This window comes from Vombatus ursinus, unplaced genomic scaffold (assembly GCF_900497805.2).
Source record: "Vombatus ursinus unplaced genomic scaffold, bare-nosed wombat genome assembly UNPS02009205.1, whole genome shotgun sequence".
Taxonomy (NCBI): domain Eukaryota; kingdom Metazoa; phylum Chordata; class Mammalia; order Diprotodontia; family Vombatidae; genus Vombatus; species Vombatus ursinus.
In genome coordinates, this window is record NW_020948983.1 from 63,972,075 (window position 1) to 63,978,074 (window position 6,000).

Here is a 6,000-nt window from a genome sequence, read left to right on the forward strand (position 1 = left end):
TTCCTACAGTGGTTTTTTACTCTGTTGTCAGGCACTCTGGGTTTTTGTTTTGGGGAAATTTTTTTCACTAGCTATTATATACAAAGAGGATATGCTAAAAAAGAAAAAGAAAAAAGCCTCTCATATTTATAAAATGAAAATGTTTTTTAATTATCCTAAACTCAATTCTTCAAAGTGAGAATACAATTTTGTTAAATTGCTTTATCAATACTTTGGTTCAACCTTCCTAAACTAAAGTCTTATTGCTACTCTAAGGCCCCATTCTGGTGTGTATATAGGTTCTAAAAGACTTTACAAATGGAGCTCTGGCAAGTCCATCAATAAAGAAGGATTTATTTATTTATTAAGTATTTTATTGTGAGTCAGGCACTGTTCTACCTTCAGTAGATCCAAATAAAAAAGTGAGACATTCCTCAACCCTCAGGTAACTTATAGTTTACTAAGTTGGAAAGGCGCTAGGTATAGCATAATAAGGAGTTCTATGTTTTCATCCAGAAATCAGACTAGCTAAATTCAAAGAGTGTCATTAATTTTCCATTCTAGAGAACTGGTCACCAGGTAATTAATTTTAACTACAACTAACAAAACCCAATTACTAAAGCAAGAGAGAGTTATAATATAGTAGACTTGTGAGTTAGTATCCACACAGATAAAATCCTTGAAGCACCTAAGGAAAAATATTTTGTTCAGCACAGGATAGTTCCATGGGTGGAAAGGTATTGTTTCTCCTTACTTTTTCAAAGTAAGGGAGATGAGCATATTTTGCAGACAATGAGGAAAGAACCAATGGAGAGTTTGGAGGTTGTAGAGAAAGGAAATAACTGACAACAATGTCCTAGATGTCACAGGAGGGGTTACGATCAAGGGTGTTTACAGAGAATTTAGCCTTAAAAAGGCTAAAGGAAAACCCTTTCCTCTATGGTGAGTAAGTAAGAAAAGTTGAATGATAATACAGAGAAATTCTGAAGAGATGAAGAGCTCAGAGGAGTTTGGCTCTCCATACACATAGGAAAGATGAAATGATTAGATGTCTATTGCCCAGATTTCAACATGTGTCTGAGCTGACCCTCTTGTCTAAAAGTATACACATCCGGAACACACTTTCCAGATAGAAAATGAGCTGAAAAGGAAGAGGAAGGTAGACTAGATTGTTTTGGTAAATTGTAAAACACTTTTGCTGACACCAAACTTCCCATAACAGTAAAGGTCTATTCAGGGGTGGGAAGCCTTTGACCTCAAGGCCACATGTGGCCCTCCAAGTCCTCAAGTTCAGCCCTTTGACTGAATCCAAACTTCACAAAACAAATCCCCTTAATAAAAGGATTTGTTCTGTAAAACTTGGCTCAATCAAAGGGCCTCATCCAAGGGTTCCCCACCTCTGGCATATATATCTTCAACACATTTTGCCAGTGTTGATGTATGACAATGACACCTGAAACACTTGTCAAAAACTAAAGATGAAAAAAATAAATAAAATGGTGTAAAAACCAAAAAAAAAAAACAACTAAAGATAAGCACCATACAGAGTGCAATGGTGTGGTAGACATAAGCATATATCCAACAAGGAACTCTGAAGAACAGGAGTAAAGGATGCTCATTTCCCAACATCTGTTCAGCTTGGTTTCAAATCTAGGAACATCAGGCTTTGCTCAAGATAAACTCAAGACCTGAAATGTCATCTTCATGCAGACTGACACAGCTTTTGATACTCAACACCTTCTCAGCACCCTCTCCTTTAAGACTAAGGGGCTGAGTGGGCAGTTATGTAACTCAGTGGATAGAGCTCTGTCCCTGGAGTCAGGAGGACCTGAGTTCAAATCTGATTTCAGACCAGATACTTGACACTTATTAGCTGTGTGACCCTGGGCAAGTCACTTAACCCTGATTGCATCACCAAAAAAAAAAAAAAAAAAGAGTAAGGGGCTAAGCAACTTTTCAGTTAACTCTTCATTTCCCACCAGATGTTCTGCTTGGTTTCCACTCTATGAATATGAATGTGCAGCCCTCCCCCTTTTCAGTTTTCGTTTGTGTATTATTTTCCTCCATTAAGTTTTAAGTTCCTTAGGATTGTCTTTATCTATTTGTATTCCCAGCTTAGCACAATACATCCACAGAGTAGGCACTTAACAAATATTTATTGACTATTGGCAAAGGATATGAGAAGACATTATAATGGCAAATAGATGGCTAAAGTGTTACACTGGTTAGCCTCATGCCACAGGGAGGAATGAGGAAGATATCTAGCTCATTAGGTGAACACCCTACCTCAAACTTTCAGAAAGACTTGATTGGATTTTGATAATACATTGGTGGAAGGAACTCCTGAATTAATTAGATTACAGATCTATCTGGGAGGAGCTCAAGCAAGATACCCTTGATCATCTCAGTAAAGTAGGAAGCAAGTTTATAAGTGTGAGAAAGGTGGGAGGGCAGATTGGAGAAAAAAAAGAAATATAAAAAGGTATGGAATAGTCTCTGTTACAAGTTAACAAGAGGTAAATAAAAGTATAAGCAACAGCAGTAACTGTCCAGTTGGACAGTAGCATGAATCTGTAGGGGACCTAGTCAGCCATTTTTTAACTATAAAGTATTACTTGGCAGTACATATTTGAGAGTTGAGAAATCAAACAGAAAGAATCCAGGACTGGCGTTTAGCATGGGGTACTGGTGGAAGGTCAAGGAAGTAAAGGATTCTAGGATGCTAGACAGGACTGCATCGAAATGGCAACTCTACCTTCTAGAGGACAAGTGGAGCCAGCTGGGGACTGATCGACTGGAAGAATAGTAATACACTGTCAAAGGAAAAGAGGTCACAAAGAAAGCTAAAAGCAATTTCAGTTCCATGAAAAAGTGGGACATGAAGGGTAAACCAGATTATGGTCAGAAAGGAGAAGACAGCAGAGGTTAGAGGTAGAGCAGTTCTGAGTATCAAGATGAAGTCTCCAACATGTGGCCAAAATGGTTGAAGTAGAATAGTGACAGAAACCACAGGAGTAGAAGAATTTTGAAGTCAGGGGATGGATGGGTAACTAACATAGATGCTAAGTAAGGATAACAGCAAGAGACAGGGTAGAGAGGAAAACTTGAAGTCACAAAAGGTAGGTAGAAGAGTAGCATAGAAATTAATAATACCATCTTTTCTAGTTCTCCAGGAAGCTGACTTTGGACTTCAAAAGAAACTTTTGAGGGGAGAAAGGAAAGCTAAGGCAAAGACTGGGAGGAGAATTCATCCTTGTGGGACATTCCCTCTGCTGAATCAGAGGTAGAACTCATAGTCTCAAAAAGTTGCCTTGAGGCAGCTGGTGGAGCTCTGGGCCTGGAGTCAGGAAGACCCAAGTTCAAATCTGACCTCAGACACTTACTAGTTATATTACCCTAGGCAAGTCACTTAACCTCTGTTTGCCTCAATCAACTGGAATTGGCAAACCACTCCAGTATCTTTGCCAAGAAAAGTCCATGGGCACTATGGTCCATTGGGTCATGAAGAATCAGACTCAACTGAACAAAAACTGAGAGTGAGTTGACCCATATCACAAAGTCAGGCAGGATTTAAACCCATGTCTCTCAAACTCCAAAGCCCAGACCCTTAGCCTTTATACAACACAGCTCTCTCTTAGCAATAGTTAAATTGACAAATATTTTGTTTCCAAATTGGCACCCTTTTAGATTTTTTTTTTTATGTTTACTTAGAGGGCATTTCCCAGGGGTAGGAGGGATGGTAAATCATACAGAATGCTCCTCCCCACACCACAGTCCCTCATTTATATAAATACATATGGGCTAAAATGAATATCGGTGGTAAGATGGTAAGATGGTGATGGTAATTCACTTAAATCCATATACTACAAAGCTGTGAGGCAGGTAAGAATTTTTCCCAATTTACAAAGTAGGTAATACAAGTTCAGCAAGGTCATACTAGATCCCAGTTCTTCTAACGCTCTTTCCACTACACAATCTGCCTCGAGACAGAAGTCATAAAAGATAAACCTAAGAATTTTGTGAAGAAATGAGGAAGGGCAGAACCACCTGTTTTGCTTAAGTTAAGATGAGGAGTTTATTATGGGTTAATTATGTGGATTTGAGCTCTGTAAGTTTTTTGTAGTATTAAATTGTTGAGTCTAATTCCCATGTCCTCTCCCTACTCTCTCTCCTCCTCTAGCGTCTTCCTTTGACTTCTGGTCAATGCCCAGGCATCAGCTGATTTGCTATATCCTAGGCATGGCTCTAATTACAAAATATATGTCCTTTCAGAGATAGTTAAACATGAATTTAAAATCTGAAACCCAAATTTTTAAAACTAAATTGTATCTGTGCACCTGTTCCTGAAAACTGTTAAAACTGAATCCACCTTTGTCAAGCCTAGCAGTTTCAATTTATTCATGTTAAATCATTAACATTACCATACAGAGACTAAGCTGAATGCAAAAAAAAAAAACAAAACCCTCATACATATTGAAGAAATGACTCACATCATTCCCAGACTCATCTACTATTGGGTTTTGATTTTACCTGTGAAAAAATGCAAAGTTACCTTCAGGTCTTACACTTCAGAAAACCAAGAACTCAAGAGGTTCCCAGTTCTGCTGATGATTTAGACAGCTAAATAGATAGCTCAAAAAAGTGGACAATGTCAAACTGACTGCTCCCACAATGATCTTTGATAAATGTACTGGCATTTCTCTAAATTCCTGCTCCATTCCACAAAAATAAGTGATATCTAATTAACCTTTCTGTCTCCAATCTGTTTTTCCAAGTGAAAAAAGTAATTAACCCTTCTGGCTCCAATCTGTTTTTTTCAAGTGAGATAGGTAATTAAACCCTTCCCTCTCCAATCTGTTTTTTCCCTTCTAAATAGCGTGCTCTTTCTCTTAACTCCCATCACATTAACAAAAAAAAGGGGGGGAGGGGGATATTTGATGGAACTAGAATAATAACGACTGAGTTATACATCACTTTAAGGTTTTCAAAGTGCTTTCTGATCTTCACAACAACCTTGTGAGGTAAGTGCTAGTTCTGTTTTCAGATGAGAAAACTGAAGCCTGAGAGGCAGGACTTTAGGGATAATCTAGTCCAACCTCCCTCATTTTGCAGGTGAGGAAACTGAGGTCTGAGAAGTGCCCTGAGACATCAGCTTGTCCCACCTCCTCATTGTGTAGACCAGGAAACTGAAGCCCAGCAAAAATGATGGGGTTGGAGTCGAAGGTACATTACAAATCTAAATCTTTGTTGTTGTCGTCCTATACTAAAAGTGAAATGAATAGCCCAAAGTCACCCAATGACTTGGTGGTAAGGGCCAAACTAGAATCCAGGTCTCCCGCCAATGCCCTCTCTATTACAACTCAAAAGAAACAGCTTTAGGGGGGAAAAGCAACATTATCGGGGTTTTCTCAGCATGCAACACTCCCAAGTCCCAATGCAATGTCAGTTTTCTTAGGGTCCAACTTCTGCCCCTCCGTCCATCACGCGCTCTCCCTGGCAGCAGCCCTTCGCCCCTCCGTCCTGCCAGGCGGCTGCCCCAAGGTCACGGTCACGGAGGGGGCGCTCCAGCCGCACCCGTGCCCGACCCCCACCCCCAGACGTCCCCCCTCCTCCTGGGGCGGGGGCTGGGGGGGAACGGGGGGGAACGGGACTACGAAGCCGCCGACGCCGTCTCAGCAGCAGCAGCCTCCCTTCCTTCCTTCCCACCCGCCTCCCGGGTGGGTCCCGGCGGGAGCAGCACTCACCGGCACTGGGGGCGGGCGGGATGCGGCTACCCATTTCCTCCAGCCTCCCTGCTGGGCGGCGGCGGCGGCGGCGGCAGCGGCCGAACCAAGGCGAACCAAGAGCGGAGCACGCGCCCCTCGCCGCCGACACCCCCCCCCTCCCCTGCAGCGGGAAGCGCCGGCCAATCGGCTCGCGTCTAGCTGCCTCAGACCCAGCGCGTGCCAGCACCCCCAAACCCCCCCCCGGGGGGTTCGCTCCTAGGCGTCTCGAGACCCGCCCCGGACCCACAGCGCGCGC

General features: G+C 42.1%; 1 protein-coding gene across 1 annotated transcript in view; it reads right to left on the reverse strand.

Annotated features, from left to right (window-relative positions):
* Nucleotides 1–5,789, reverse strand: part of FAM81A (family with sequence similarity 81 member A) — an 82,424-nt gene extending 76,635 nt beyond the window's left edge. The window contains exon 1 of the mRNA XM_027852084.1: nucleotides 5,724–5,789. The gene's annotated coding sequence lies outside the window, so the exon portion shown is untranslated. The remainder of the gene's footprint in view (nucleotides 1–5,723) is intronic.
* Nucleotides 5,790–6,000: the final 211 nt, after the last annotated feature.